General features: G+C 42.2%; 42 non-coding genes and 2 pseudogenes across 42 annotated transcripts; all 44 read left to right on the top strand.

Annotated features, from left to right (window-relative positions):
• Positions 1-67: 67 nt before the first annotated feature.
• LOC138410216 (5S ribosomal RNA) lies at positions 68-186 on the top strand. Its single transcript, XR_011243012.1, has one exon. It is a non-coding gene; the product is annotated as a 5S ribosomal RNA (ribosomal RNA).
• Positions 187-676: 490 nt separating this feature from the next.
• Positions 677-795, top strand: LOC138408778 (5S ribosomal RNA). Its single transcript, XR_011242098.1, has one exon. It is a non-coding gene; the product is annotated as a 5S ribosomal RNA (ribosomal RNA).
• A 490-nt stretch (positions 796-1,285) lies between these two features.
• LOC138410215 (5S ribosomal RNA) lies at positions 1,286-1,404 on the top strand. Its single transcript, XR_011243011.1, has one exon. It is a non-coding gene; the product is annotated as a 5S ribosomal RNA (ribosomal RNA).
• A 490-nt stretch (positions 1,405-1,894) lies between these two features.
• LOC138410214 (5S ribosomal RNA) lies at positions 1,895-2,013 on the top strand. The gene has a single exon (XR_011243010.1). It is a non-coding gene; the product is annotated as a 5S ribosomal RNA (ribosomal RNA).
• A 490-nt stretch (positions 2,014-2,503) lies between these two features.
• On the top strand, positions 2,504-2,622 carry LOC138410213 (5S ribosomal RNA). Its single transcript, XR_011243009.1, has one exon. It is a non-coding gene; the product is annotated as a 5S ribosomal RNA (ribosomal RNA).
• Positions 2,623-3,112: 490 nt separating this feature from the next.
• LOC138410212 (5S ribosomal RNA) lies at positions 3,113-3,231 on the top strand. Its single transcript, XR_011243008.1, has one exon. It is a non-coding gene; the product is annotated as a 5S ribosomal RNA (ribosomal RNA).
• Positions 3,232-3,721: 490 nt separating this feature from the next.
• On the top strand, positions 3,722-3,840 carry LOC138410211 (5S ribosomal RNA). Its single transcript, XR_011243007.1, has one exon. It is a non-coding gene; the product is annotated as a 5S ribosomal RNA (ribosomal RNA).
• Positions 3,841-4,330: 490 nt separating this feature from the next.
• LOC138408567 (5S ribosomal RNA) lies at positions 4,331-4,449 on the top strand. The gene has a single exon (XR_011241886.1). It is a non-coding gene; the product is annotated as a 5S ribosomal RNA (ribosomal RNA).
• Positions 4,450-4,939: 490 nt separating this feature from the next.
• On the top strand, positions 4,940-5,058 carry LOC138408566 (5S ribosomal RNA). The gene has a single exon (XR_011241885.1). It is a non-coding gene; the product is annotated as a 5S ribosomal RNA (ribosomal RNA).
• Positions 5,059-5,548: 490 nt separating this feature from the next.
• Positions 5,549-5,667, top strand: LOC138409826 (5S ribosomal RNA; annotated as a pseudogene).
• A 490-nt stretch (positions 5,668-6,157) lies between these two features.
• On the top strand, positions 6,158-6,276 carry LOC138410210 (5S ribosomal RNA). The gene has a single exon (XR_011243006.1). It is a non-coding gene; the product is annotated as a 5S ribosomal RNA (ribosomal RNA).
• Positions 6,277-6,766: 490 nt separating this feature from the next.
• Positions 6,767-6,885, top strand: LOC138410209 (5S ribosomal RNA). Its single transcript, XR_011243005.1, has one exon. It is a non-coding gene; the product is annotated as a 5S ribosomal RNA (ribosomal RNA).
• Positions 6,886-7,375: 490 nt separating this feature from the next.
• On the top strand, positions 7,376-7,494 carry LOC138408438 (5S ribosomal RNA). The gene has a single exon (XR_011241757.1). It is a non-coding gene; the product is annotated as a 5S ribosomal RNA (ribosomal RNA).
• A 490-nt stretch (positions 7,495-7,984) lies between these two features.
• On the top strand, positions 7,985-8,103 carry LOC138408709 (5S ribosomal RNA). The gene has a single exon (XR_011242028.1). It is a non-coding gene; the product is annotated as a 5S ribosomal RNA (ribosomal RNA).
• Positions 8,104-8,593: 490 nt separating this feature from the next.
• Positions 8,594-8,712, top strand: LOC138408565 (5S ribosomal RNA). Its single transcript, XR_011241884.1, has one exon. It is a non-coding gene; the product is annotated as a 5S ribosomal RNA (ribosomal RNA).
• Positions 8,713-9,202: 490 nt separating this feature from the next.
• On the top strand, positions 9,203-9,321 carry LOC138409332 (5S ribosomal RNA). Its single transcript, XR_011242652.1, has one exon. It is a non-coding gene; the product is annotated as a 5S ribosomal RNA (ribosomal RNA).
• Positions 9,322-9,811: 490 nt separating this feature from the next.
• On the top strand, positions 9,812-9,930 carry LOC138408437 (5S ribosomal RNA). The gene has a single exon (XR_011241756.1). It is a non-coding gene; the product is annotated as a 5S ribosomal RNA (ribosomal RNA).
• A 490-nt stretch (positions 9,931-10,420) lies between these two features.
• Positions 10,421-10,539, top strand: LOC138408564 (5S ribosomal RNA). The gene has a single exon (XR_011241883.1). It is a non-coding gene; the product is annotated as a 5S ribosomal RNA (ribosomal RNA).
• Positions 10,540-11,029: 490 nt separating this feature from the next.
• Positions 11,030-11,148, top strand: LOC138409825 (5S ribosomal RNA; annotated as a pseudogene).
• A 490-nt stretch (positions 11,149-11,638) lies between these two features.
• Positions 11,639-11,757, top strand: LOC138410208 (5S ribosomal RNA). Its single transcript, XR_011243004.1, has one exon. It is a non-coding gene; the product is annotated as a 5S ribosomal RNA (ribosomal RNA).
• A 490-nt stretch (positions 11,758-12,247) lies between these two features.
• On the top strand, positions 12,248-12,366 carry LOC138410207 (5S ribosomal RNA). Its single transcript, XR_011243003.1, has one exon. It is a non-coding gene; the product is annotated as a 5S ribosomal RNA (ribosomal RNA).
• A 490-nt stretch (positions 12,367-12,856) lies between these two features.
• On the top strand, positions 12,857-12,975 carry LOC138408436 (5S ribosomal RNA). Its single transcript, XR_011241755.1, has one exon. It is a non-coding gene; the product is annotated as a 5S ribosomal RNA (ribosomal RNA).
• A 490-nt stretch (positions 12,976-13,465) lies between these two features.
• Positions 13,466-13,584, top strand: LOC138408708 (5S ribosomal RNA). The gene has a single exon (XR_011242027.1). It is a non-coding gene; the product is annotated as a 5S ribosomal RNA (ribosomal RNA).
• A 490-nt stretch (positions 13,585-14,074) lies between these two features.
• Positions 14,075-14,193, top strand: LOC138408563 (5S ribosomal RNA). Its single transcript, XR_011241882.1, has one exon. It is a non-coding gene; the product is annotated as a 5S ribosomal RNA (ribosomal RNA).
• A 490-nt stretch (positions 14,194-14,683) lies between these two features.
• LOC138409331 (5S ribosomal RNA) lies at positions 14,684-14,802 on the top strand. Its single transcript, XR_011242651.1, has one exon. It is a non-coding gene; the product is annotated as a 5S ribosomal RNA (ribosomal RNA).
• A 490-nt stretch (positions 14,803-15,292) lies between these two features.
• LOC138410205 (5S ribosomal RNA) lies at positions 15,293-15,411 on the top strand. Its single transcript, XR_011243001.1, has one exon. It is a non-coding gene; the product is annotated as a 5S ribosomal RNA (ribosomal RNA).
• A 490-nt stretch (positions 15,412-15,901) lies between these two features.
• On the top strand, positions 15,902-16,020 carry LOC138409155 (5S ribosomal RNA). The gene has a single exon (XR_011242475.1). It is a non-coding gene; the product is annotated as a 5S ribosomal RNA (ribosomal RNA).
• A 490-nt stretch (positions 16,021-16,510) lies between these two features.
• Positions 16,511-16,629, top strand: LOC138408766 (5S ribosomal RNA). The gene has a single exon (XR_011242085.1). It is a non-coding gene; the product is annotated as a 5S ribosomal RNA (ribosomal RNA).
• Positions 16,630-17,119: 490 nt separating this feature from the next.
• Positions 17,120-17,238, top strand: LOC138410204 (5S ribosomal RNA). Its single transcript, XR_011243000.1, has one exon. It is a non-coding gene; the product is annotated as a 5S ribosomal RNA (ribosomal RNA).
• Positions 17,239-17,728: 490 nt separating this feature from the next.
• Positions 17,729-17,847, top strand: LOC138410203 (5S ribosomal RNA). The gene has a single exon (XR_011242999.1). It is a non-coding gene; the product is annotated as a 5S ribosomal RNA (ribosomal RNA).
• A 490-nt stretch (positions 17,848-18,337) lies between these two features.
• LOC138409153 (5S ribosomal RNA) lies at positions 18,338-18,456 on the top strand. The gene has a single exon (XR_011242473.1). It is a non-coding gene; the product is annotated as a 5S ribosomal RNA (ribosomal RNA).
• A 490-nt stretch (positions 18,457-18,946) lies between these two features.
• LOC138410164 (5S ribosomal RNA) lies at positions 18,947-19,065 on the top strand. Its single transcript, XR_011242960.1, has one exon. It is a non-coding gene; the product is annotated as a 5S ribosomal RNA (ribosomal RNA).
• A 490-nt stretch (positions 19,066-19,555) lies between these two features.
• Positions 19,556-19,674, top strand: LOC138410202 (5S ribosomal RNA). The gene has a single exon (XR_011242998.1). It is a non-coding gene; the product is annotated as a 5S ribosomal RNA (ribosomal RNA).
• Positions 19,675-20,164: 490 nt separating this feature from the next.
• LOC138410201 (5S ribosomal RNA) lies at positions 20,165-20,283 on the top strand. The gene has a single exon (XR_011242997.1). It is a non-coding gene; the product is annotated as a 5S ribosomal RNA (ribosomal RNA).
• A 490-nt stretch (positions 20,284-20,773) lies between these two features.
• LOC138409152 (5S ribosomal RNA) lies at positions 20,774-20,892 on the top strand. Its single transcript, XR_011242472.1, has one exon. It is a non-coding gene; the product is annotated as a 5S ribosomal RNA (ribosomal RNA).
• A 490-nt stretch (positions 20,893-21,382) lies between these two features.
• Positions 21,383-21,501, top strand: LOC138410200 (5S ribosomal RNA). The gene has a single exon (XR_011242996.1). It is a non-coding gene; the product is annotated as a 5S ribosomal RNA (ribosomal RNA).
• Positions 21,502-21,991: 490 nt separating this feature from the next.
• On the top strand, positions 21,992-22,110 carry LOC138410199 (5S ribosomal RNA). Its single transcript, XR_011242995.1, has one exon. It is a non-coding gene; the product is annotated as a 5S ribosomal RNA (ribosomal RNA).
• Positions 22,111-22,600: 490 nt separating this feature from the next.
• Positions 22,601-22,719, top strand: LOC138408680 (5S ribosomal RNA). Its single transcript, XR_011241999.1, has one exon. It is a non-coding gene; the product is annotated as a 5S ribosomal RNA (ribosomal RNA).
• A 490-nt stretch (positions 22,720-23,209) lies between these two features.
• LOC138410198 (5S ribosomal RNA) lies at positions 23,210-23,328 on the top strand. Its single transcript, XR_011242994.1, has one exon. It is a non-coding gene; the product is annotated as a 5S ribosomal RNA (ribosomal RNA).
• A 490-nt stretch (positions 23,329-23,818) lies between these two features.
• Positions 23,819-23,937, top strand: LOC138408147 (5S ribosomal RNA). The gene has a single exon (XR_011241465.1). It is a non-coding gene; the product is annotated as a 5S ribosomal RNA (ribosomal RNA).
• A 490-nt stretch (positions 23,938-24,427) lies between these two features.
• LOC138409094 (5S ribosomal RNA) lies at positions 24,428-24,546 on the top strand. Its single transcript, XR_011242415.1, has one exon. It is a non-coding gene; the product is annotated as a 5S ribosomal RNA (ribosomal RNA).
• Positions 24,547-25,036: 490 nt separating this feature from the next.
• Positions 25,037-25,155, top strand: LOC138408678 (5S ribosomal RNA). The gene has a single exon (XR_011241997.1). It is a non-coding gene; the product is annotated as a 5S ribosomal RNA (ribosomal RNA).
• Positions 25,156-25,645: 490 nt separating this feature from the next.
• Positions 25,646-25,764, top strand: LOC138410197 (5S ribosomal RNA). Its single transcript, XR_011242993.1, has one exon. It is a non-coding gene; the product is annotated as a 5S ribosomal RNA (ribosomal RNA).
• Positions 25,765-26,254: 490 nt separating this feature from the next.
• LOC138408677 (5S ribosomal RNA) lies at positions 26,255-26,373 on the top strand. The gene has a single exon (XR_011241996.1). It is a non-coding gene; the product is annotated as a 5S ribosomal RNA (ribosomal RNA).
• Positions 26,374-26,745: the final 372 nt, after the last annotated feature.

The raw sequence follows: 26,745 nt of genomic DNA, 5'->3' as shown, positions 1-26,745 counted from the left end.
ACAGAAGAACCATTGATGATGGTGATGATTCACATGTATAAAGGAGGTATTGTGGGTGGAGTTAATCGCTTACGGCCATACCACCCTGAACACGCCCGATCTCGTCCGATCTCGGAAGCTAAGCAGGGTCGGGCCTGGTTAGTACTTGAATGGGAGACCGCCTGGGAATACCAGGTGCTGTAAGCTTTTTAGACTTTTCTTTGCAGAGGGCGCTGTTGCTGCTGCTTCAGAGAAGACACCTCTTGGAAAGAGCAGGAAAGACTGTTCATCAAAGGAAAAAAGAATATGGAACCCTCACATCATCACTGAAAGGTGAAAGTGAGCATTCATCAGATTTGTTTCTAATCAAAACACTACTTTATTCATGTTTTATTAACATATCATTTTCAAATGGTCTTATTTGGAGAGAGCGATGAGAGAGCAGGGAGTTTACTCTGCATCAGGGAAACAACTGGATATGAAACACTGACAATATTGCTGAAGGTAATTTTTGAAAATTGTAATGATTTTTTTCTTGCAACGATATGACAAAATTGCACCTTGAGATTGATTTTGGAACAATTGACCCTCCCGCCCACCCACACCTCAAGATGCTATGGTTGCAAAGCAACAGAAGAACCATTGATGATGGTGATGATTCACATGTATAAAGGAGGTATTGTGGGTGGAGTTAATCGCTTACGGCCATACCACCCTGAACACGCCCGATCTCGTCCGATCTCGGAAGCTAAGCAGGATCGGGCCTGGTTAGTACTTGAATGGGAGACCGCCTGGGAATACCAGGTGCTGTAAGCTTTTTAGACTTTTCTTTGCAGAGGGCGCTGTTGCTGCTGCTTCAGAGGAGACACCTCTTGGAAAGAGCAGGAAAGACTGTTCATCAAAGGAAAAAAGAATATGGAACCCTCACATCATCACTGAAAGGTGAAAGGGAGCATTCATCAGATTTGTTTCTAATCAAAACACTACTTTATTCATGTTTTATTAACATATCATTTTCAAATTGTCTTATTTGGAGAGAGCGATGAAAGAGCAGGGAGTTTACTCTGCATCAGGGAAACAACTGGATATGAAACACTGACAATATTGCTGAAGGTCATTTTTGAAAATTGTAATGATTTTTTTCTTGCAACGATATGACAAAATTGCACCTTGAGATTGATTTTGGAACAATTGACCCTCCCGCCCACCCACACCTCAAGATGCTATGGTTGCAAAGCAACAGAAGAACCATTGATGATGGTGATGATTCACATGTATAAAGGAGGTATTGTGGGTGGAGTTAATCGCTTACGGCCATACCACCCTGAACACGCCCGATCTCGTCCGATCTCGGAAGCTAAGCAGGGTCGGGCCTGGTTAGTACTTGAATGGGAGACCGCCTGGGAATACCAGGTGCTGTAAGCTTTTTAGACTTTTCTTTGCAGAGGGCGCTGTTGCTGCTGCTTCAGAGGAGACACCTCTTGGAAAGAGCAGGAAAGACTGTTCATCAAAGGAAAAAAGAATATGGAACCCTCACATCATCACTGAAAGGTGAAAGTGAGCATTCATCAGATTTGTTTCTAATCAAAACACTACTTTATTCATGTTTTATTAACATATCATTTTCAAATGGTCTTATTTGGAGAGAGCGATGAAAGAGCAGGGAGTTTACTCTGCATCAGGGAAACAACTGGATATGAAACACTGACAATATTGCTGAAGGTAATTTTTGAAAATTGTAATGATTTTTTTCTTGCAACGATATGACAAAATTGCACCTTGAGATTGATTTTGGAACAATTGACCCTCCCGCCCACCCACACCTCAAGATGCTATGGTTGCAAAGCAACAGAAGAACCATTGATGATGGTGATGATTCACATGTATAAAGGAGGTATTGTGGGTGGAGTTAATCGCTTACGGCCATACCACCCTGAACACGCCCGATCTCGTCCGATCTCGGAAGCTAAGCAGGGTCGGGCCTGGTTAGTACTTGAATGGGAGACCGCCTGGGAATACCAGGTGCTGTAAGCTTTTTAGACTTTTCTTTGCAGAGGGCGCTGTTGCTGCTGCTTCAGAGGAGACACCTCTTGGAAAGAGCAGGAAAGACTGTTCATCAAAGGAAAAAAGAATATGGAACCCTCACATCATCACTGAAAGGTGAAAGGGAGCATTCATCAGATTTGTTTCTAATCAAAACACTACTTTATTCATGTTTTATTAACATATCATTTTCAAATTGTCTTATTTGGAGAGAGCGATGAGAGAGCAGGGAGTTTACTCTGCATCAGGGAAACAACTGGATATGAAACACTGACAATATTGCTGAAGGTCATTTTTGAAAATTGTAATGATTTTTTTCTTGCAACGATATGACAAAATTGCACCTTGAGATTGATTTTGGAACAATTGACCCTCCCGCCCACCCACACCTCAAGATGCTATGGTTGCAAAGCAACAGAAGAACCATTGATGATGGTGATGATTCACATGTATAAAGGAGGTATTGTGGGTGGAGTTAATCGCTTACGGCCATACCACCCTGAACACGCCCGATCTCGTCCGATCTCGGAAGCTAAGCAGGGTCGGGCCTGGTTAGTACTTGAATGGGAGACCGCCTGGGAATACCAGGTGCTGTAAGCTTTTTAGACTTTTCTTTTCAGAGGGCGCTGTTGCTGCTGCTTCAGAGGAGACACCTCTTGGAAAGAGCAGGAAAGACTGTTCATCAAAGGAAAAAAGAATATGGAACCCTCACATCATCACTGAAAGGTGAAAGGGAGCATTCATCAGATTTGTTTCTAATCAAAACACTACTTTATTCATGTTTTATTAACATATCATTTTCAAATTGTCTTATTTGGAGAGAGCGATGAGAGAGCAGGGAGTTTACTCTGCATCAGGGAAACAACTGGATATGAAACACTGACAATATTGCTGAAGGTCATTTTTGAAAATTGTAATGATTTTTTTCTTGCAACGATATGACAAAATTGCACCTTGAGATTGATTTTGGAACAATTGACCCTCCCGCTCACCCACACCTCAAGATGCTATGGTTGCAAAGCAACAGAAGAACCATTGATGATGGTGATGATTCACATGTATAAAGGAGGTATTGTGGGTGGAGTTAATCGCTTACGGCCATACCACCCTGAACACGCCCGATCTCGTCCGATCTCGGAAGCTAAGCAGGGTCGGGCCTGGTTAGTACTTGAATGGGAGACCGCCTGGGAATACCAGGTGCTGTAAGCTTTTTAGACTTTTCTTTGCAGAGGGCGCTGTTGCTGCTGCTTCAGAGGAGACACCTCTTGGAAAGAGCAGGAAAGACTGTTCATCAAAGGAAAAAAGAATATGGAACCCTCACATCATCACTGAAAGGTGAAAGTGAGCATTCATCAGATTTGTTTCTAATCAAAACACTACTTTATTCATGTTTTATTAACATATCATTTTCAAATTGTCTTATTTGGAGAGAGCGATGAAAGAGCAGGGAGTTTACTCTGCATCAGGGAAACAACTGGATATGAAACACTGACAATATTGCTGAAGGTCATTTTTGAAAATTGTAATGATTTTTTTCTTGCAACGATATGACAAAATTGCACCTTGAGATTGATTTTGGAACAATTGACCGCCCCGCCCACCCACACCTCAAGATGCTATGGTTGCAAAGCAACAGAAGAACCATTGATGATGGTGATGATTCACATGTATAAAGGAGGTATTGTGGGTGGAGTTAATCGCTTACGGCCATACCACCCTGAACACGCCCGATCTCGTCCGATCTCGGAAGCTAAGCAGGGTCGGGCCTGGTTAGTACTTGAATGGGAGACCGCCTGGGAATACCAGGTGCTGTAAGCTTTTTAGACTTTTCTTTGCAGAGGGCGCTGTTGCTGCTGCTTCAGAGGAGACACCTCTTGGAAAGAGCAGGAAAGACTGTTCATCAAAGGAAAAAAGAATATGGAACCCTCACATCATCACTGAAAGGTGAAAGTGAGCATTCATCAGATTTGTTTCTAATCAAAACACTACTTTATTCATGTTTTATTAACATATCATTTTCAAATTGTCTTATTTGGAGAGAGCGATGAAAGAGCAGGGAGTTTACTCTGCATCAGGGAAACAACTGGATATGAAACACTGACAATATTGCTGAAGGTCATTTTTGAAAATTGTAATGATTTTTTTCTTGCAACGATATGACAAAATTGCACCTTGAGATTGATTTTGGAACAATTGACCCTCCCGCCCACCCACACCTCAAGATGCTATGGTTGCAAAGCAACAGAAGAACCATTGATGATGGTGATGATTCACATGTATAAAGGAGGTATTGTGGGTGGAGTTAATCGCTTACGGCCATACCACCCTGAACATGCCCGATCTCGTCCGATCTCGGAAGCTAAGCAGGGTGGGGCCTGGTTAGTACTTGAATGGGAGACCGCCTGGGAATACCAGGTGCTGTAAGCTTTTTAGACTTTTCTTTGCAGAGGGCGCTGTTGCTGCTGCTTCAGAGGAGACACCTCTTGGAAAGAGCAGGAAAGACTGTTCATCAAAGGAAAAAAGAATATGGAACCCTCACATCATCACTGAAAGGTGAAAGTGAGCATTCATCAGATTTGTTTCTAATCAAAACACTACTTTATTCATGTTTTATTAACATATCATTTTCAAATGGTCTTATTTGGAGAGAGCGATGAAAGAGCAGGGAGTTTACTCTGCATCAGGGAAACAACTGGATATGAAACACTGACAATATTGCTGAAGGTCATTTTTGAAAATTGTAATGATTTTTTTCTTGCAACGATATGACAAAATTGCACCTTGAGATTGATTTTGGAACAATTGACCCTCCCGCCCACCCACACCTCAAGATGCTATGGTTGCAAAGCAACAGAAGAACCATTGATGATGGTGATGATTCACATGTATAAAGGAGGTATTGTGGGTGGAGTTAATCGCTTACGGCCATACCACCCTGAACATGCCCGATCTCGTCCGATCTCGGAAGCTAAGCAGGGTGGGGCCTGGTTAGTACTTGAATGGGAGACCGCCTGGGAATACCAGGTGCTGTAAGCTTTTTAGACTTTTCTTTGCAGAGGGCGCTGTTGCTGCTGCTTCAGAGGAGACACCTCTTGGAAAGAGCAGGAAAGACTGTTCATCAAAGGAAAAAAGAATATGGAACCCTCACATCATCACTGAAAGGTGAAAGTGAGCATTCATCAGATTTGTTTCTAATCAAAACACTACTTTATTCATGTTTTATTAACATATCATTTTCAAATGGTCTTATTTGGAGAGAGCGATGAAAGAGCAGGGAGTTTACTCTGCATCAGGGAAACAACTGGATATGAAACACTGACAATATTGCTGAAGGTCATTTTTGAAAATTGTAATGATTTTTTTCTTGCAACGATATGACAAAATTGCACCTTGAGATTGATTTTGGAACAATTGACCGCCCCGCCCACCCACACCTCAAGATGCTATGGTTGCAAAGCAACAGAAGAACCATTGATGATGGTGATGATTCACATGTATAAAGGAGGTATTGTGGGTGGAGTTAATCACTTAAGGCCATACCACCCTGAACAAGCCCGATCTTGTCCGATCTCGGAAGCTAAGCAGGGTCGGGCCTGGTTAGTACTTGAATCGGAGACCGCCTGGGAATACCAGGTGCTGTAAGCTTTTTAGACTTTTCTTTGCAGAGGGCGCTGTTGCTGCTGCTTCAGAGGAGACACCTCTTGGAAAGAGCAGGAAAGACTGTTCATCAAAGGAAAAAATAATATGGAACCCTCACATCATCACTGAAAGGTGAGAGTGAGCATTCATCAGATTTGTTTCTAATCAAAACACTACTTTATTCATGTTTTATTAACATATCATTTTCAAATTGTCTTATTTGGAGAGAGCGATGAAAGAGCAGGGAGTTTACTCTGCATCAGGGAAACAACTGGATATGAAACACTGACAATATTGCTGAAGGTCATTTTTGAAAATTGTAATGATTTTTTTCTTGCAACGATATGACAAAATTGCACCTTGAGATTGATTTTGGAACAATTGACCGCCCCGCCCACCCACACCTCAAGATGCTATGGTTGCAAAGAGACAGAAGAACCATTGATGATGGTGATGATTCACATGTATAAAGGAGGTATTGTGGGTGGAGTTAATCGCTTACGGCCATACCACCCTGAACACGCCCGATCTCGTCCGATCTCGGAAGCTAAGCAGGGTCGGGCCTGGTTAGTACTTGAATGGGAGACCGCCTGGGAATACCAGGTGCTGTAAGCTTTTTAGACTTTTCTTTGCAGAGGGCGCTGTTGCTGCTGCTTCAGAGGAGACACCTCTTGGAAAGAGCAGGAAAGACTGTTCATCAAAGGAAAAAAGAATATGGAACCCTCACATCATCACTGAAAGGTGAAAGGGATCATTCATCAGATTTGTTTCTAATCAAAACACTACTTTATTCATGTTTTATTAACATATCATTTTCAAATTGTCTTATTTGGAGAGAGCGATGAAAGAGCAGGGAGTTTACTCTGCATCAGGGAAACAACTGGATATGAAACACTGACAATATTGCTGAAGGTCATTTTTGAAAATTGTAATGATTTTTTTCTTGAAACGATATGACAAAATTGCACCTTGAGATTGATTTTGGAACAATTGACACTCCCGCCCACCCACACCTCAAGATGCTATGGTTGCAAAGCAACAGAAGAACCATTGATGATGGTGATGATTCACATGTATAAAGGAGGTATTGTGGGTGGAGTTAATCGCTTACGGCCATACCACCCTGAACACGCCCGATCTCGTCCGATCTCGGAAGCTAAGCAGGGTCGGGCCTGGTTAGTACTTGAATGGGAGACCGCCTGGGAATACCAGGTGCTGTAAGCTTTTTAGACTTTTCTTTGCAGAGGGCGCTGTTGCTGCTGCTTCAGAGGAGACACCTCTTGGAAAGAGCAGGAAAGACTGTTCATCAAAGGAAAAAAGAATATGGAACCCTCACATCATCACTGAAAGGTGAAAGTGAGCATTCATCAGATTTGTTTCTAATCAAAACACTACTTTATTCATGTTTTATTAACATATCATTTTCAAATTGTCTTATTTGGAGAGAGCGATGAAAGAGCAGGGAGTTTACTCTGCATCAGGGAAACAACTGGATATGAAACACTGACAATATTGCTGAAGGTCATTTTTGAAAATTGTAATGATTTTTTTCTTGCAACGATATGACAAAATTGCACCTTGAGATTGATTTTGGAACAATTGACCCTCCCGCCCACCCACACCTCAAGATGCTATGGTTGCAAAGCAACAGAAGAACCATTGATGATGGTGATGATTCACATGTATAAAGGAGGTATTGTGGGTGGAGTTAATCGCTTACGGCCATACCACCCTGAACATGCCCGATCTCGTCCGATCTCGGAAGCTAAGCAGGGTCGGGCCTGGTTAGTACTTGAATGGGAGACCGCCTGGGAATACCAGGTGCTGTAAGCTTTTTAGACTTTTCTTTGCAGAGGGCGCTGTTGCTGCTGCTTCAGAGGAGACACCTCTTGGAAAGAGCAGGAAAGACTGTTCATCAAAGGAAAAAAGAATATGGAACCCTCACATCATCACTGAAAGGTGAAAGTGAGCATTCATCAGATTTGTTTCTAATCAAAACACTACTTTATTCATGTTTTATTAACATATCATTTTCAAATTGTCTTATTTGGAGAGAGCGATGAAAGAGCAGGGAGTTTACTCTGCATCAGGGAAACAACTGGATATGAAACACTGACAATATTGCTGAAGGTCATTTTTGAAAATTGTAATGATTTTTTTCTTGCAACGATATGACAAAATTGCACCTTGAGATTGATTTTGGAACAATTGACCCTCCCGCCCACCCACACCTCAAGATGCTATGGTTGCAAAGCAACAGAAGAACCATTGATGATGGTGATGATTCACATGTATAAAGGAGGTATTGTGGGTGGAGTTAATCGCTTACGGCCATACCACCCTGAACATGCCCGATCTCGTCAGATCTCGGAAGCTAAGCAGGGTGGGGCCTGGTTAGTACTTGAATGGGAGACCGCCTGGGAATACCAGGTGCTGTAAGCTTTTTAGACTTTTCTTTGCAGAGGGCGCTGTTGCTGCTGCTTCAGAGGAGACACCTCTTGGAAAGAGCAGGAAAGACTGTTCATCAAAGGAGAAAAGAATATGGAACCCTCACATCATCACTGAAAGGTGAAAGGGAGCATTCATCAGATTTGTTTCTAATCAAAACACTACTTTATTCATGTTTTATTAACATATCATTTTCAAATGGTCTTATTTGGAGAGAGCGATGAAAGAGCAGGGAGTTTACTCTGCATCAGGGAAACAACTGGATATGAAACACTGACAATATTGCTGAAGGTCATTTTTGAAAATTGTAATGATTTTTTTCTTGCAACGATATGACAAAATTGCACCTTGAGATTGATTTTGGAACAATTGACCCTCCCGCCCACCCACACCTCAAGATGCTATGGTTGCAAAGCAACAGAAGAACCATTGATGATGGTGATGATTCACATGTATAAAGGAGGTATTATGGGTGGAGTTAATCGCTTACGGCCATACCACCCTGAACATGCCCGATCTCGTCCGATCTCGGAAGCTAAGCAGGGTGGGGCCTGGTTAGTACTTGAATGGGAGACCGCCTGGGAATACCAGGTGCTGTAAGCTTTTTAGACTTTTCTTTGCAGAGGGCGCTGTTGCTGCTGCTTCAGAGGAGACACCTCTTGGAAAGAGCAGGAAAGACTGTTCATCAAAGGAAAAAAGAATATGGAACCCTCACATCATCACTGAAAGGTGAAAGTGAGCATTCATCAGATTTGTTTCTAATCAAAACACTACTTTATTCATGTTTTATTAACATATCATTTTCAAATGGTCTTATTTGGAGAGAGCGATGAAAGAGCAGGGAGTTTACTCTGCATCAGGGAAACAACTGGATATGAAACACTGACAATATTGCTGAAGGTCATTTTTGAAAATTGTAATGATTTTTTTCTTGCAACGATATGACAAAATTGCACCTTGAGATTGATTTTGGAACAATTGACCGCCCCGCCCACCCACACCTCAAGATGCTATGGTTGCAAAGCAACAGAAGAACCATTGATGATGGTGATGATTCACATGTATAAAGGAGGTATTGTGGGTGGAGTTAATCACTTAAGGCCATACCACCCTGAACAAGCCCGATCTCGTCCGATCTCGGAAGCTAAGCAGGGTCGGGCCTGGTTAGTACTTGAATGGGAGACCGCCTGGGAATACCAGGTGCTGTAAGCTTTTTAGACTTTTCTTTGCAGAGGGCGCTGTTGCTGCTGCTTCAGAGGAGACACCTCTTGGAAAGAGCAGGAAAGACTGTTCATCAAAGGAAAAAAGAATATGGAACCCTCACATCATCACTGAAAGGTGAGAGTGAGCATTCATCAGATTTGTTTCTAATCAAAACACTACTTTATTCATGTTTTATTAACATATCATTTTCAAATTGTCTTATTTGGAGAGAGCGATGAAAGAGCAGGGAGTTTACTCTGCATCAGGGAAACAACTGGATATGAAACACTGACAATATTGCTGAAGGTCATTTTTGAAAATTGTAATGATTTTTTTCTTGCAACGATATGACAAAATTGCACCTTGAGATTGATTTTGGAACAATTGACCCTCCCGCCCACCCACACCTCAAGATGCTATGGTTGCAAAGCAACAGAAGAACCATTGATGATGGTGATGATTCACATGTATAAAGGAGGTATTGTGGGTGGAGTTAATCGCTTACGGCCATACCACCCTGAACATGCCCGATCTCGTCCGATCTCGGAAGCTAAGCAGGGTCGGGCCTGGTTAGTACTTGAATGGGAGACCGCCTGGGAATACCAGGTGCTGTAAGCTTTTTAGACTTTTCTTTGCAGAGGGCGCTGTTGCTGCTGCTTCAGAGGAGACACCTCTTGGAAAGAGCAGGAAAGACTGTTCATCAAAGGAAAAAAGAATATGGAACCCTCACATCATCACTGAAAGGTGAAAGTGAGCATTCATCAGATTTGTTTCTAATCAAAACACTACTTTATTCATGTTTTATTAACATATCATTTTCAAATGGTCTTATTTGGAGAGAGCGATGAAAGAGCAGGGAGTTTACTCTGCATCAGGGAAACAACTGGATATGAAACACTGACAATATTGCTGAAGGTCATTTTTGAAAATTGTAATGATTTTTTTCTTGCAACGATATGACAAAATTGCACCTTGAGATTGATTTTGGAACAATTGACCCTCCCGCCCACCCACACCTCAAGATGCTATGGTTGCAAAGCAACAGAAGAACCATTGATGATGGTGATGATTCACATGTATAAAGGAGGTATTGTGGGTGGAGTTAATCGCTTACGGCCATACCACCCTGAACATGCCCGATCTCGTCCGATCTCGGAAGCTAAGCAGGGTGGGGCCTGGTTAGTACTTGAATGGGAGACCGCCTGGGAATACCAGGTGCTGTAAGCTTTTTAGACTTTTCTTTGCAGAGGGCGCTGTTGCTGCTGCTTCAGAGGAGACACCTCTTGGAAAGAGCAGGAAAGACTGTTCATCAAAGGAAAAAAGAATATGGAACCCTCACATCATCACTGAAAGGTGAAAGTGAGCATTCATCAGATTTGTTTCTAATCAAAACACTACTTTATTCATGTTTTATTAACATATCATTTTCAAATGGTCTTATTTGGAGAGAGCGATGAAAGAGCAGGGAGTTTACTCTGCATCAGGGAAACAACTGGATATGAAACACTGACAATATTGCTGAAGGTCATTTTTGAAAATTGTAATGATTTTTTTCTTGCAACGATATGACAAAATTGCACCTTGAGATTGATTTTGGAACAATTGACCGCCCCGCCCACCCACACCTCAAGATGCTATGGTTGCAAAGCAACAGAAGAACCATTGATGATGGTGATGATTCACATGTATAAAGGAGGTATTGTGGGTGGAGTTAATCACTTAAGGCCATACCACCCTGAACAAGCCCGATCTTGTCCGATCTCGGAAGCTAAGCAGGGTCGGGCCTGGTTAGTACTTGAATCGGAGACCGCCTGGGAATACCAGGTGCTGTAAGCTTTTTAGACTTTTCTTTGCAGAGGGCGCTGTTGCTGCTGCTTCAGAGGAGACACCTCTTGGAAAGAGCAGGAAAGACTGTTCATCAAAGGAAAAAATAATATGGAACCCTCACATCATCACTGAAAGGTGAGAGTGAGCATTCATCAGATTTGTTTCTAATCAAAACACTACTTTATTCATGTTTTATTAACATATCATTTTCAAATTGTCTTATTTGGAGAGAGCGATGAAAGAGCAGGGAGTTTACTCTGCATCAGGGAAACAACTGGATATGAAACACTGACAATATTGCTGAAGGTCATTTTTGAAAATTGTAATGATTTTTTTCTTGCAACGATATGACAAAATTGCACCTTGAGATTGATTTTGGAACAATTGACCGCCCCGCCCACCCACACCTCAAGATGCTATGGTTGCAAAGAGACAGAAGAACCATTGATGATGGTGATGATTCACATGTATAAAGGAGGTATTGTGGGTGGAGTTAATCGCTTACGGCCATACCACCCTGAACACGCCCGATCTCGTCCGATCTCGGAAGCTAAGCAGGGTCGGGCCTGGTTAGTACTTGAATGGGAGACCGCCTGGGAATACCAGGTGCTGTAAGCTTTTTAGACTTTTCTTTGCAGAGGGCGCTGTTGCTGCTGCTTCAGAGGAGACACCTCTTGGAAAGAGCAGGAAAGACTGTTCATCAAAGGAAAAAAGAATATGGAACCCTCACATCATCACTGAAAGGTGAAAGGGATCATTCATCAGATTTGTTTCTAATCAAAACACTACTTTATTCATGTTTTATTAACATATCATTTTCAAATTGTCTTATTTGGAGAGAGCGATGAAAGAGCAGGGAGTTTACTCTGCATCAGGGAAACAACTGGATATGAAACACTGACAATATTGCTGAAGGTCATTTTTGAAAATTGTAATGATTTTTTTCTTGAAACGATATGACAAAATTGCACCTTGAGATTGATTTTGGAACAATTGACACTCCCGCCCACCCACACCTCAAGATGCTATGGTTGCAAAGCAACAGAAGAACCATTGATGATGGTGATGATTCACATGTATAAAGGAGGTATTGTGGGTGGAGTTAATCGCTTACGGCCATACCACCCTGAACACGCCCGATCTCGTCCGATCTCGGAAGCTAAGCAGGGTCGGGCCTGGTTAGTACTTGAATGGGAGACCGCCTGGGAATACCAGGTGCTGTAAGCTTTTTAGACTTTTCTTTGCAGAGGGCGCTGTTGCTGCTGCTTCAGAGGAGACACCTCTTGGAAAGAGCAGGAAAGACTGTTCATCAAAGGAAAAAAGAATATGGAACCCTCACATCATCACTGAAAGGTGAAAGTGAGCATTCATCAGATTTGTTTCTAATCAAAACACTACTTTATTCATGTTTTATTAACATATCATTTTCAAATTGTCTTATTTGGAGAGAGCGATGAAAGAGCAGGGAGTTTACTCTGCATCAGGGAAACAACTGGATATGAAACACTGACAATATTGCTGAAGGTCATTTTTGAAAATTGTAATGATTTTTTTCTTGCAACGATATGACAAAATTGCACCTTGAGATTGATTTTGGAACAATTGACCCTCCCGCCCACCCACACCTCAAGATGCTATGGTTGCAAAGCAACAGAAGAACCATTGATGATGGTGATGATTCACATGTATAAAGGAGGTATTGTGGGTGGAGTTAATCGCTTACGGCCATACCACCCTGAACATGCCCGATCTCGTCCGATCTCGGAAGCTAAGCAGGGTCGGGCCTGGTTAGTACTTGAATGGGAGACCGCCTGGGAATACCAGGTGCTGTAAGCTTTTTAGACTTTTCTTTGCAGAGGGCGCTGTTGCTGCTGCTTCAGAGGAGACACCTCTTGGAAAGAGCAGGAAAGACTGTTCATCAAAGGAAAAAAGAATATGGAACCCTCACATCATCACTGAAAGGTGAAAGTGAGCATTCATCAGATTTGTTTCTAATCAAAACACTACTTTATTCATGTTTTATTAACATATCATTTTCAAATTGTCTTATTTGGAGAGAGCGATGAAAGAGCAGGGAGTTTACTCTGCATCAGGGAAACAACTGGATATGAAACACTGACAATATTGCTGAAGGTCATTTTTGAAAATTGTAATGATTTTTTTCTTGCAACGATATGACAAAATTGCACCTTGAGATTGATTTTGGAACAATTGACCCTCCCGCCCACCCACACCTCAAGATGCTATGGTTGCAAAGCAACAGAAGAACCATTGATGATGGTGATGATTCACATGTATAAAGGAGGTATTGTGGGTGGAGTTAATCGCTTACGGCCATACCACCCTGAACATGCCCGATCTCGTCAGATCTCGGAAGCTAAGCAGGGTGGGGCCTGGTTAGTACTTGAATGGGAGACCGCCTGGGAATACCAGGTGCTGTAAGCTTTTTAGACTTTTCTTTGCAGAGGGCGCTGTTGCTGCTGCTTCAGAGGAGACACCTCTTGGAAAGAGCAGGAAAGACTGTTCATCAAAGGAGAAAAGAATATGGAACCCTCACATCATCACTGAAAGGTGAAAGGGAGCATTCATCAGATTTGTTTCTAATCAAAACACTACTTTATTCATGTTTTATTAACATATCATTTTCAAATTGTCTTATTTGGAGAGAGCGATGAAAGAGCAGGGAGTTTACTCTGCATCAGGGAAACAACTGGATATGAAACACTGACAATATTGCTGAAGGTCATTTTTGAAAATTGTAATGATTTTTTTCTTGCAACGATATGACAAAATTGCACCTTGAGATTGATTTTGGAACAATTGACCCTCCCGCCCACCCACACCTCAAGATGCTATGGTTGCAAAGCAACAGAAGAACCATTGATGATGGTGATGATTCACATGTATAAAGGAGGTATTATGGGTGGAGTTAATCGCTTACGGCCATACCACCCTGAACATGCCCGATCTCGTCCGATCTCGGAAGCTAAGCAGGGTGGGGCCTGGTTAGTACTTGAATGGGAGACCGCCTGGGAATACCAGGTGCTGTAAGCTTTTTAGACTTTTCTTTGCAGAGGGCGCTGTTGCTGCTGCTTCAGAGGAGACACCTCTTGGAAAGAGCAGGAAAGACTGTTCATCAAAGGAAAAAAGAATATGGAACCCTCACATCATCACTGAAAGGTGAAAGTGAGCATTCATCAGATTTGTTTCTAATCAAAACACTACTTTATTCATGTTTTATTAACATATCATTTTCAAATGGTCTTATTTGGAGAGAGCGATGAAAGAGCAGGGAGTTTACTCTGCATCAGGGAAACAACTGGATATGAAACACTGACAATATTGCTGAAGGTCATTTTTGAAAATTGTAATGATTTTTTTCTTGCAACGATATGACAAAATTGCACCTTGAGATTGATTTTGGAACAATTGACCGCCCCGCCCACCCACACCTCAAGATGCTATGGTTGCAAAGCAACAGAAGAACCATTGATGATGGTGATGATTCACATGTATAAAGGAGGTATTGTGGGTGGAGTTAATCACTTAAGGCCATACCACCCTGAACAAGCCCGATCTCGTCCGATCTCGGAAGCTAAGCAGGGTCGGGCCTGGTTAGTACTTGAATGGGAGACCGCCTGGGAATACCAGGTGCTGTAAGCTTTTTAGACTTTTCTTTGCAGAGGGCGCTGTTGCTGCTGCTTCAGAGGAGACACCTCTTGGAAAGAGCAGGAAAGACTGTTCATCAAAGGAAAAAAGAATATGGAACCCTCACATCATCACTGAAAGGTGAGAGTGAGCATTCATCAGATTTGTTTCTAATCAAAACACTACTTTATTCATGTTTTATTAACATATCATTTTCAAATTGTCTTATTTGGAGAGAGCGATGAAAGAGCAGGGAGTTTACTCTGCATCAGGGAAACAACTGGATATGAAACACTGACAATATTGCTGAAGGTCATTTTTGAAAATTGTAATGATTTTTTTCTTGCAACGATATGACAAAATTGCACCTTGAGATTGATTTTGGAACAATTGACCCTCCCGCCCACCCACACCTCAAGATGCTATGGTTGCAAAGCAACAGAAGAACCATTGATGATGGTGATGATTCACATGTATAAAGGAGGTATTGTGGGTGGAGTTAATCGCTTACGGCCATACCACCCTGAACACGCCCGATCTCGTCCGATCTCGGAAGCTAAGCAGGGTCGGGCCTGGTTAGTACTTGAATGGGAGACCGCCTGGGAATACCAGGTGCTGTAAGCTTTTTAGACTTTTCTTTGCAGAGGGCGCTGTTGCTGCTGCTTCAGAGGAGACACCTCTTGGAAAGAGCAGGAAAGACTGTTCATCAAAGGAGAAAAGAATATGGAACCCTCACATCATCACTGAAAGGTGAAAGGGAGCATTCATCAGATTTGTTTCTAATCAAAACACTACTTTATTCATGTTTTATTAACATATCATTTTCAAATGGTCTTATTTGGAGAGAGCGATGAGAGAGCAGGGAGTTTACTCTGCATCAGGGAAACAACTGGATATGAAACACTGACAATATTGCTGAAGGTCATTTTTGAAAATTGTAATGATTTTTTTCTTGCAACGATATGACAAAATTGCACCTTGAGATTGATTTTGGAACAATTGACCCTCCCGCTCACCCACACCTCAAGATGCTATGGTTGCAAAGCAACAGAAGAACCATTGATGATGGTGATGATTCACATGTATAAAGGAGGTATTGTGGGTGGAGTTAATCGCTTACGGCCATACCACCCTGAACACGCCCGATCTCGTCCGATCTCGGAAGCTAAGCAGCGTGGGGCCTGGTTAGTACTTGAATGGGAGACTGCCTGGGAATACCAGGTGCTGTAAGCTTTTTAGACTTTTCTTTGCAGAGGGCGCTGTTGCTGCTGCTTCAGAGGAGACACCTCTTGGAAAGAGCAGGAAAGACTGTTCATCAAAGGAAAAAAGAATATGGAACCCTCACATCATCACTGAAAGGTGAAAGGGAGCATTCATCAGATTTGTTTCTAATCAAAACACTACTTTATTCATGTTTTATTAACATATCATTTTCAAATTGTCTTATTTGGAGAGAGCGATGAAAGAGCAGGGAGTTTACTCTGCATCAGGGAAACAACTGGATATGAAACACTGACAATATTGCTGAAGGTCATTTTTGAAAATTGTAATGATTTTTTTCTTGCAACGATATGACAAAATTGCACCTTGAGATTGATTTTGGAACAATTGACCCTCCCGCCCACCCACACCTCAAGATGCTATGGTTGCAAAGCAACAGAAGAACCATTGATGATGGTGATGATTCACATGTATAAAGGAGGTATTGTGGGTGGAGTTAATCGCTTACGGCCATACCACCCTGAACACGCCCAATCTCATCCGATCTCGGAAGCTAAGCAGGGTCGGGCCTGGTTAGTACTTGAATGGGAGACCGCCTGGGAATACCAGGTGCTGTAAGCTTTTTAGACTTTTCTTTGCAGAGGGCGCTGTTGCTGCTGCTTCAGAGGAGACACCTCTTGGAAAGAGCAGGAAAGACTGTTCATCAAAGGAAAAAAGAATATGGAACCCTCACATCATCACTGAAAGGTGAAAGTGAGCATTCATCAGATTTGTTTCTAATCAAAACACTACTTTATTCATGTTTTATTAACATATCATTTTCAAATTGTCTTATTTGGAGAGAGCGATGAAAGAGCAGGGAGTTTACTCTGCATCAGGGAAACAACTGGATATGAAACACTGACAATATTGCTGAAGGTCATTTTTGAAAATTGTAATGATTTTTTTCTTGCAACGATATGACAAAATTGCACCTTGAGATTGATTTTGGAACAATTGACCCTCCCGCCCACCCACACCTCAAGATGCTATGGTTGCAAAGCAACAGAAGAACCATTGATGATGGTGATGATTCACATGTATAAAGGAGGTATTGTGGGTGGAGTTAATCGCTTACGGCCATACCACCCTGAACACGCCCGATCTCGTCCGATCTCGGAAGCTAAGCAGGGTCGGGCCTGGTTAGTACTTGAATGGGAGACCGCCTGGGAATACCAGGTGCTGTAAGCTTTTTAGACTTTTCTTTGCAGAGGGCGCTGTTGCTGCTGCTTCAGAGGAGACACCTCTTGGAAAGAGCAGGAAAGACTGTTCATCAAAGGAGAAAAGAATATGGAACCCTCACATCATCACTGAAAGGTGAAAGGGAGCATTCATCAGATTTGTTTCTAATCAAAACACTACTTTATTCATGTTTTATTAACATATCATTTTCAAATGGTCTTATTTGGAGAGAGCGATGAAAGAGCAGGGAGTTTACTCTGCATCAGGGAAACAACTGGATATGAAACACTGACAATATTGCTGAAGGTCATTTTTGAAAATTGTAATGATTTTTTTCTTGCAACGATATGACAAAATTGCACCTTGAGATTGATTTTGGAACAATTGACACTCCCGCCCACCCACACCTCAAGATGCTATGGTTGCAAAGCAACAGAAGAACCATTGATGATGGTGATGATTCACATGTATAAAGGAGGTATTGTGGGTGGAGTTAATCGCTTACGGCCATACCACCCTGAACACGCCCGATCTCGTCCGATCTCGGAAGCTAAGCAGGGTCGGGCCTGGTTAGTACTTGAATGGGAGACCGCCTGGGAATACCAGGTGCTGTAAGCTTTTTAGACTTTTCTTTGCAGAGGGCGCTGTTGCTGCTGCTTCAGAGGAGACACCTCTTGGAAAGAGCAGGAAAGACTGTTCATCAAAGGAAAAAAGAATATGGAACCCTCACATCATCACTGAAAGGTGAGAGTGAGCATTCATCAGATTTGTTTCTAATCAAAACACTACTTTATTCATGTTTTATTAACATATCATTTTCAAATGGTCTTATTTGGAGAGAGCGATGAAAGAGCAGGGAGTTTACTCTGCATCAGGGAAACAACTGGATATGAAACACTGACAATATTGCTGAAGGTCATTTTTGAAAATTGTAATGATTTTTTTCTTGCAACGATATGACAAAATTGCACCTTGAGATTGATTTTGGAACAATTGACCGCCCCGCCCACCCACACCTCAAGATGCTATGGTTGCAAAGCAACAGAAGAACCATTGATGATGGTGATGATTCACATGTATAAAGGAGGTATTGTGGGTGGAGTTAATCGCTTACGGCCATACCACCCTGAACACGCCCGATCTCGTCCGATCTCGGAAGCTAAGCAGCGTGGGGCCTGGTTAGTACTTGAATGGGAGACTGCCTGGGAATACCAGGTGCTGTAAGCTTTTTAGACTTTTCTTTGCAGAGGGCGCTGTTGCTGCTGCTTCAGAGGAGACACCTCTTGGAAAGAGCAGGAAAGACTGTTCATCAAAGGAAAAAAGAATATGGAACCCTCACATCATCACTGAAAGGTGAAAGGGAGCATTCATCAGATTTGTTTCTAATCAAAACACTACTTTATTCATGTTTTATTAACATATCATTTTCAAATTGTCTTATTTGGAGAGAGCGATGAAAGAGCAGGGAGTTTACTCTGCATCAGGGAAACAACTGGATATGAAACACTGACAATATTGCTGAAGGTCATTTTTGAAAATTGTAATGATTTTTTTCTTGCAACGATATGACAAAATTGCACCTTGAGATTGATTTTGGAACAATTGACCCTCCCGCCCACCCACACCTCAAGATGCTATGGTTGCAAAGCAACAGAAGAACCATTGATGATGGTGATGATTCACATGTATAAAGGAGGTATTGTGGGTGGAGTTAATCGCTTACGGCCATACCACCCTGAACACGCCCGATCTCGTCCGATCTCGGAAGCTAAGCAGGGTCGGGCCTGGTTAGTACTTGAATGGGAGACCACCTGGGAATACCAGGTGCTGTAAGCTTTTTAGACTTTTCTTTGCAGAGGGCGCTGTTGCTGCTGCTTCAGAGGAGACACCTCTTGGAAAGAGCAGGAAAGACTGTTCATCAAAGGAAAAAAGAATATGGAACCCTCACATCATCACTGAAAGGTGAAAGTGAGCATTCATCAGATTTGTTTCTAATCAAAACACTACTTTATTCATGTTTTATTAACATATCATTTTCAAATTGTCTTATTTGGAGAGAGCGATGAAAGAGCAGGGAGTTTACTCTGCATCAGGGAAACAACTGGATATGAAACACTGACAATATTGCTGAAGGTCATTTTTGAAAATTGTAATGATTTTTTTCTTGCAACGATATGACAAAATTGCACCTTGAGATTGATTTTGGAACAATTGACCCTCCCGCCCACCCACACCTCAAGATGCTATGGTTGCAAAGCAACAGAAGAACCATTGATGATGGTGATGATTCACATGTATAAAGGAGGTATTGTGGGTGGAGTTAATCGCTTACGGCCATACCACCCTGAACACGCCCGATCTCGTCCGATCTCGGAAGCTAAGCAGGGTCGGGCCTGGTTAGTACTTGAATGGGAGACCGCCTGGGAATACCAGGTGCTGTAAGCTTTTTAGACTTTTCTTTGCAGAGGGCGCTGTTGCTGCTGCTTCAGAGGAGACACCTCTTGGAAAGAGCAGGAAAGACTGTTCATCAAAGGAGAAAAGAATATGGAACCCTCACATCATCACTGAAAGGTGAAAGGGAGCATTCATCAGATTTGTTTCTAATCAAAACACTACTTTATTCATGTTTTATTAACATATCATTTTCAAATGGTCTTATTTGGAGAGAGCGATGAAAGAGCAGGGAGTTTACTCTGCATCAGGGAAACAACTGGATATGAAACACTGACAATATTGCTGAAGGTCATTTTTGAAAATTGTAATGATTTTTTTCTTGCAACGATATGACAAAATTGCACCTTGAGATTGATTTTGGAACAATTGACACTCCCGCCCACCCACACCTCAAGATGCTATGGTTGCAAAGCAACAGAAGAACCATTGATGATGGTGATGATTCACATGTATAAAGGAGGTATTGTGGGTGGAGTTAATCGCTTACGGCCATACCACCCTGAACACGCCCGATCTCGTCCGATCTCGGAAGCTAAGCAGGGTCGGGCCTGGTTAGTACTTGAATGGGAGACCGCCTGGGAATACCAGGTGCTGTAAGCTTTTTAGACTTTTCTTTGCAGAGGGCGCTGTTGCTGCTGCTTCAGAGGAGACACCTCTTGGAAAGAGCAGGAAAGACTGTTCATCAAAGGAAAAAAGAATATGGAACCCTCACATCATCACTGAAAGGTGAGAGTGAGCATTCATCAGATTTGTTTCTAATCAAAACACTACTTTATTCATGTTTTATTAACATATCATTTTCAAATTGTCTTATTTGGAGAGAGCGATGAAAGAGCAGGGAGTTTACTCTGCATCAGGGAAACAACTGGATATGAAACACTGACAATATTGCTGAAGGTCATTTTTGAAAATTGTAATGATTTTTTTCTTGCAACGATATGACAAAATTGCACCTTGAGATTGATTTTGGAACAATTGACCGCCCCGCCCACCCACACCTCAAGATGCTATGGTTGCAAAGCAACAGAAGAACCATTGATGATGGTGATGATTCACATGTATAAAGGAGGTATTGTGGGTGGAGTTAATCGCTTACGGCCATACCACCCTGAACACGCCCGATCTCGTCCGATCTCGGAAGCTAAGCAGCGTGGGGCCTGGTTAGTACTTGAATGGGAGACTGCCTGGGAATACCAGGTGCTGTAAGCTTTTTAGACTTTTCTTTGCAGAGGGCGCTGTTGCTGCTGCTTCAGAGGAGACACCTCTTGGAAAGAGCAGGAAAGACTGTTCATCAAAGGAAAAAAGAATATGGAACCCTCACATCATCACTGAAAGGTGAAAGGGAGCATTCATCAGATTTGTTTCTAATCAAAACACTACTTTATTCATGTTTTATTAACATATCATTTTCAAATTGTCTTATTTGGAGAGAGCGATGAAAGAGCAGGGAGTTTACTCTGCATCAGGGAAACAACTGGATATGAAACACTGACAATATTGCTGAAGGTCATTTTTGAAAATTGTAATGATTTTTTTCTTGCAACGATATGACAAAATTGCACCTTGAGATTGATTTTGGAACAATTGACCCTCCCGCCCACCCACACCTCAAGATGCTATGGTTGCAAAGCAACAGAAGAACCATTGATGATGGTGATGATTCACATGTATAAAGGAGGTATTGTGGGTGGAGTTAATCGCTTACGGCCATACCACCCTGAACACGCCCGATCTCGTCCGATCTCGGAAGCTAAGCAGGGTCGGGCCTGGTTAGTACTTGAATGGGAGACCGCCTGGGAATACCAGGTGCTGTAAGCTTTTTAGACTTTTCTTTGCAGAGGGCGCTGTTGCTGCTGCTTCAGAGGAGACACCTCTTGGAAAGAGCAGGAAAGACTGTTCATCAAAGGAAAAAAGAATATGGAACCCTCACATCATCACTGAAAGGTGAAAGTGAGCATTCATCAGATTTGTTTCTAATCAAAACACTACTTTATTCATGTTTTATTAACATATCATTTTCAAATTGTCTTATTTGGAGAGAGCGATGAGAGAGCAGGGAGTTTACTCTGCATCAGGGAAACAACTGGATATGAAACACTGACAATATTGCTGAAGGTCATTTTTGAAAATTGTAATGATTTTTTTCTTGCAACGATATGACAAAATTGCACCTTGAGATTGATTTTGGAACAATTGACCCTCCCGCCCACCCACACCTCAAGATGCTATGGTTGCAAAGCAACAGAAGAACCATTGATGATGGTGATGATTCACATGTATAAAGGAGGTATTGTGGGTGGAGTTAATCGCTTACGGCCATACCACCCTGAACACGCCCGATCTCGTCCGATCTCGGAAGCTAAGCAGGGTCGGGCCTGGTTAGTACTTGAATGGGAGACCGCCTGGGAATACCAGGTGCTGTAAGCTTTTTAGACTTTTCTTTGCAGAGGGCGCTGTTGCTGCTGCTTCAGAGGAGACACCTCTTGGAAAGAGCAGGAAAGACTGTTCATCAAAGGAAAAAAGAATATGGAACCCTCACATCATCACTGAAAGGTGAAAGTGAGCATTCATCAGATTTGTTTCTAATCAAAACACTACTTTATTCATGTTTTATTAACATATCATTTTCAAATTGTCTTATTTGGAGAGAGCGATGAGAGAGCAGGGAGTTTACTCTGCATCAGGGAAACAACTGGATATGAAACACTGACAATATTGCTGAAGGTCATTTTTGAAAATTGTAATGATTTTTTTCTTGCAACGATATGACAAAATTGCACCTTGAGATTGATTTTGGAACAATTGACCCTCCCGCCCACCCACACCTCAAGATGCTATGGTTGCAAAGCAACAGAAGAACCATTGATGATGGTGATGATTCACATGTATAAAGGAGGTATTGTGGGTGGAGTTAATCGCTTACGGCCATACCACCCTGAACACGCCCGATCTCGTCCGATCTCGGAAGCTAAGCAGGGTCGGGCCTGGTTAGTACTTGAATGGGAGACTGCCTGGGAATACCAGGTGCTGTAAGCTTTTTAGACTTTTCTTTGCAGAGGGCGCTGTTGCTGCTGCTTCAGAGGAGACACCTCTTGGAAAGAGCAGGAAAGACTGTTCATCAAAGGAAAAAAGAATATGGAACCCTCACATCATCACTGAAAGGTGAAAGTGAGCATTCATCAGATTTGTTTCTAATCAAAACACTACTTTATTCATGTTTTATTAACATATCATTTTCAAATTGTCTTATTTGGAGAGAGCGATGAGAGAGCAGGGAGTTTACTCTGCATCAGGGAAACAACTGGATATGAAACACTGACAATATTGCTGAAGGTCATTTTTGAAAATTGTAATGATTTTTTTCTTGCAACGATATGACAAAATTGCACCTTGAGATTGATTTTGGAACAATTGACCCTCCCGCCCACCCACACCTCAAGATGCTATGGTTGCAAAGCAACAGAAGAACCATTGATGATGGTGATGATTCACATGTATAAAGGAGGTATTGTGGGTGGAGTTAATCGCTTACGGCCATACCACCCTGAACACGCCCGATCTCGTCCGATCTCGGAAGCTAAGCAGGGTCGGGCCTGGTTAGTACTTGAATGGGAGACCGCCTGGGAATACCAGGTGCTGTAAGCTTTTTAGACTTTTCTTTGCAGAGGGCGCTGTTGCTGCTGCTTCAGAGGAGACACCTCTTGGAAAGAGCAGGAAAGACTGTTCATCAAAGGAAAAAAGAATATGGAACCCTCACATCATCACTGAAAGGTGAAAGTGAGCATTCATCAGATTTGTTTCTAATCAAAACACTACTTTATTCATGTTTTATTAACATATCATTTTCAAATTGTCTTATTTGGAGAGAGCGATGAGAGAGCAGGGAGTTTACTCTGCATCAGGGAAACAACTGGATATGAAACACTGACAATATTGCTGAAGGTCATTTTTGAAAATTGTAATGATTTTTTTCTTGCAACGATATGACAAAATTGCACCTTGAGATTGATTTTGGAACAATTGACCCTCCCGCCCACCCACACCTCAAGATGCTATGGTTGCAAAGCAACAGAAGAACCATTGATGATGGTGATGATTCACATGTATAAAGGAGGTATTGTGGGTGGAGTTAATCGCTTACAGCCATACCACCCTGAACACGCCCGATCTCGTCCGATCTCGGAAGCTAAGCAGGGTCGGGCCTGGTTAGTACTTGAATGGGAGACCGCCTGGGAATACCAGGTGCTGTAAGCTTTTTAGACTTTTCTTTGCAGAGGGCGCTGTTGCTGCTGCTTCAGAGGAGACACCTCTTGGAAAGAGCAGGAAAGACTGTTCATCAAAGGAAAAAAGAATATGGAACCCTCACATCATCACTGAAAGGTGAAAGTGAGCATTCATCAGATTTGTTTCTAATCAAAACACTACTTTATTCATGTTTTATTAACATATCATTTTCAAATTGTCTTATTTGGAGAGAGCGATGAGAGAGCAGGGAGTTTACTCTGCATCAGGGAAACAACTGGATATGAAACACTGACAATATTGCTGAAGGTCATTTTTGAAAATTGTAATGATTTTTTTCTTGCAACGATATGACAAAATTGCACCTTGAGATTGATTTTGGAACAATTGACCCTCCCGCCCACCCACACCTCAAGATGCTATGGTTGCAAAGCAACAGAAGAACCATTGATGATGGTGATGATTCACATGTATAAAGGAGGTATTGTGGGTGGAGTTAATCGCTTACGGCCATACCACCCTGAACACGCCCGATCTCGTCCGATCTCGGAAGCTAAGCACGGTCGGGCCTGGTTAGTACTTGAATGGGAGACTGCCTGGGAATACCAGGTGCTGTAAGCTTTTTAGACTTTTCTTTGCAGAGGGCGCTGTTGCTGCTGCTTCAGAGGAGACACCTCTTGGAAAGAGCAGGAAAGACTGTTCATCAAAGGAAAAAAGAATATGGAACCCTCACATCATCACTGAAAGGTGAAAGTGAGCATTCATCAGATTTGTTTCTAATCAAAACACTACTTTATTCATGTTTTATTAACATATCATTTTCAAATTGTCTTATTTGGAGAGAGCGATGAGAGAGCAGGGAGTTTACTCTGCATCAGGGAAACAACTGGATATGAAACACTGACAATATTGCTGAAGGTCATTTTTGAAAATTGTAATGATTTTTTTCTTGCAACGATATGACAAAATTGCACCTTGAGATTGATTTTGGAACAATTGACCCTCCCGCCCACCCACACCTCAAGATGCTATGGTTGCAAAGCAACAGAAGAACCATTGATGATGGTGATGATTCACATGTATAAAGGAGGTATTGTGGGTGGAGTTAATCGCTTACGGCCATACCACCCTGAACACGCCCGATCTCGTCCGATCTCGGAAGCTAAGCAGGGTCGGGCCTGGTTAGTACTTGAATGGGAGACTGCCTGGGAATACCAGGTGCTGTAAGCTTTTTAGACTTTTCTTTGCAGAGGGCGCTGTTGCTGCTGCTTCAGAGGAGACACCTCTTGGAAAGAGCAGGAAAGACTGTTCATCAAAGGAAAAAAGAATATGGAACCCTCACATCATCACTGAAAGGTGAAAGTGAGCATTCATCAGATTTGTTTCTAATCAAAACACTACTTTATTCATGTTTTATTAACATATCATTTTCAAATTGTCTTATTTGGAGAGAGCGATGAGAGAGCAGGGAGTTTACTCTGCATCAGGGAAACAACTGGATATGAAACACTGACAATATTGCTGAAGGTCATTTTTGAAAATTGTAATGATTTTTTTCTTGCAACGATATGACAAAATTGCACCTTGAGATTGATTTTGGAACAATTGACCCTCCCGCCCACCCACACCTCAAGATGCTATGGTTGCAAAGCAACAGAAGAACCATTGATGATGGTGATGATTCACATGTATAAAGGAGGTATTGTGGGTGGAGTTAATCGCTTACGGCCATACCACCCTGAACACGCCCGATCTCGTCCGATCTCGGAAGCTAAGCAGGGTCGGGCCTGGTTAGTACTTGAATGGGAGACCGCCTGGGAATACCAGGTGCTGTAAGCTTTTTAGACTTTTCTTTGCAGAGGGCGCTGTTGCTGCTGCTTCAGAGGAGACACCTCTTGGAAAGAGCAGGAAAGACTGTTCATCAAAGGAAAAAAGAATATGGAACCCTCACATCATCACTGAAAGGTGAAAGTGAGCATTCATCAGATTTGTTTCTAATCAAAACACTACTTTATTCATGTTTTATTAACATATCATTTTCAAATTGTCTTATTTGGAGAGAGCGATGAGAGAGCAGGGAGTTTACTCTGCATCAGGGAAACAACTGGATATGAAACACTGACAATATTGCTGAAGGTCATTTTTGAAAATTGTAATGATTTTTTTCTTGCAACGATATGACAAAATTGCACCTTGAGATTGATTTTGGAACAATTGACCCTCCCGCCCACCCACACCTCAAGATGCTATGGTTGCAAAGCAACAGAAGAACCATTGATGATGGTGATGATTCACATGTATAAAGGAGGTATTGTGGGTGGAGTTAATCGCTTACGGCCATACCACCCTGAACACGCCCGATCTCGTCCGATCTCGGAAGCTAAGCAGGGTCGGGCCTGGTTAGTACTTGAATGGGAGACTGCCTGGGAATACCAGGTGCTGTAAGCTTTTTAGACTTTTCTTTGCAGAGGGCGCTGTTGCTGCTGCTTCAGAGGAGACACCTCTTGGAAAGAGCAGGAAAGACTGTTCATCAAAGGAAAAAAGAATATGGAACCCTCACATCATCACTGAAAGGTGAAAGTGAGCATTCATCAGATTTGTTTCTAATCAAAACACTACTTTATTCATGTTTTATTAACATATCATTTTCAAATTGTCTTATTTGGAGAGAGCGATGAGAGAGCAGGGAGTTTACTCTGCATCAGGGAAACAACTGGATATGAAACACTGACAATATTGCTGAAGGTCATTTTTGAAAATTGTAATGATTTTTTTCTTGCAACGATATGACAAAATTGCACCTTGAGATTGATTTTGGAA

Source organism: Paralichthys olivaceus, chromosome 5 (assembly GCF_024713975.1).
Source record: "Paralichthys olivaceus isolate ysfri-2021 chromosome 5, ASM2471397v2, whole genome shotgun sequence".
Classification (NCBI taxonomy): Eukaryota; Metazoa; Chordata; class Actinopteri; order Pleuronectiformes; family Paralichthyidae; genus Paralichthys; species Paralichthys olivaceus.
The sequence above is the reverse complement of the archived record's forward strand: the minus strand, read 5'-3'. Positions and strand labels throughout refer to the sequence as shown.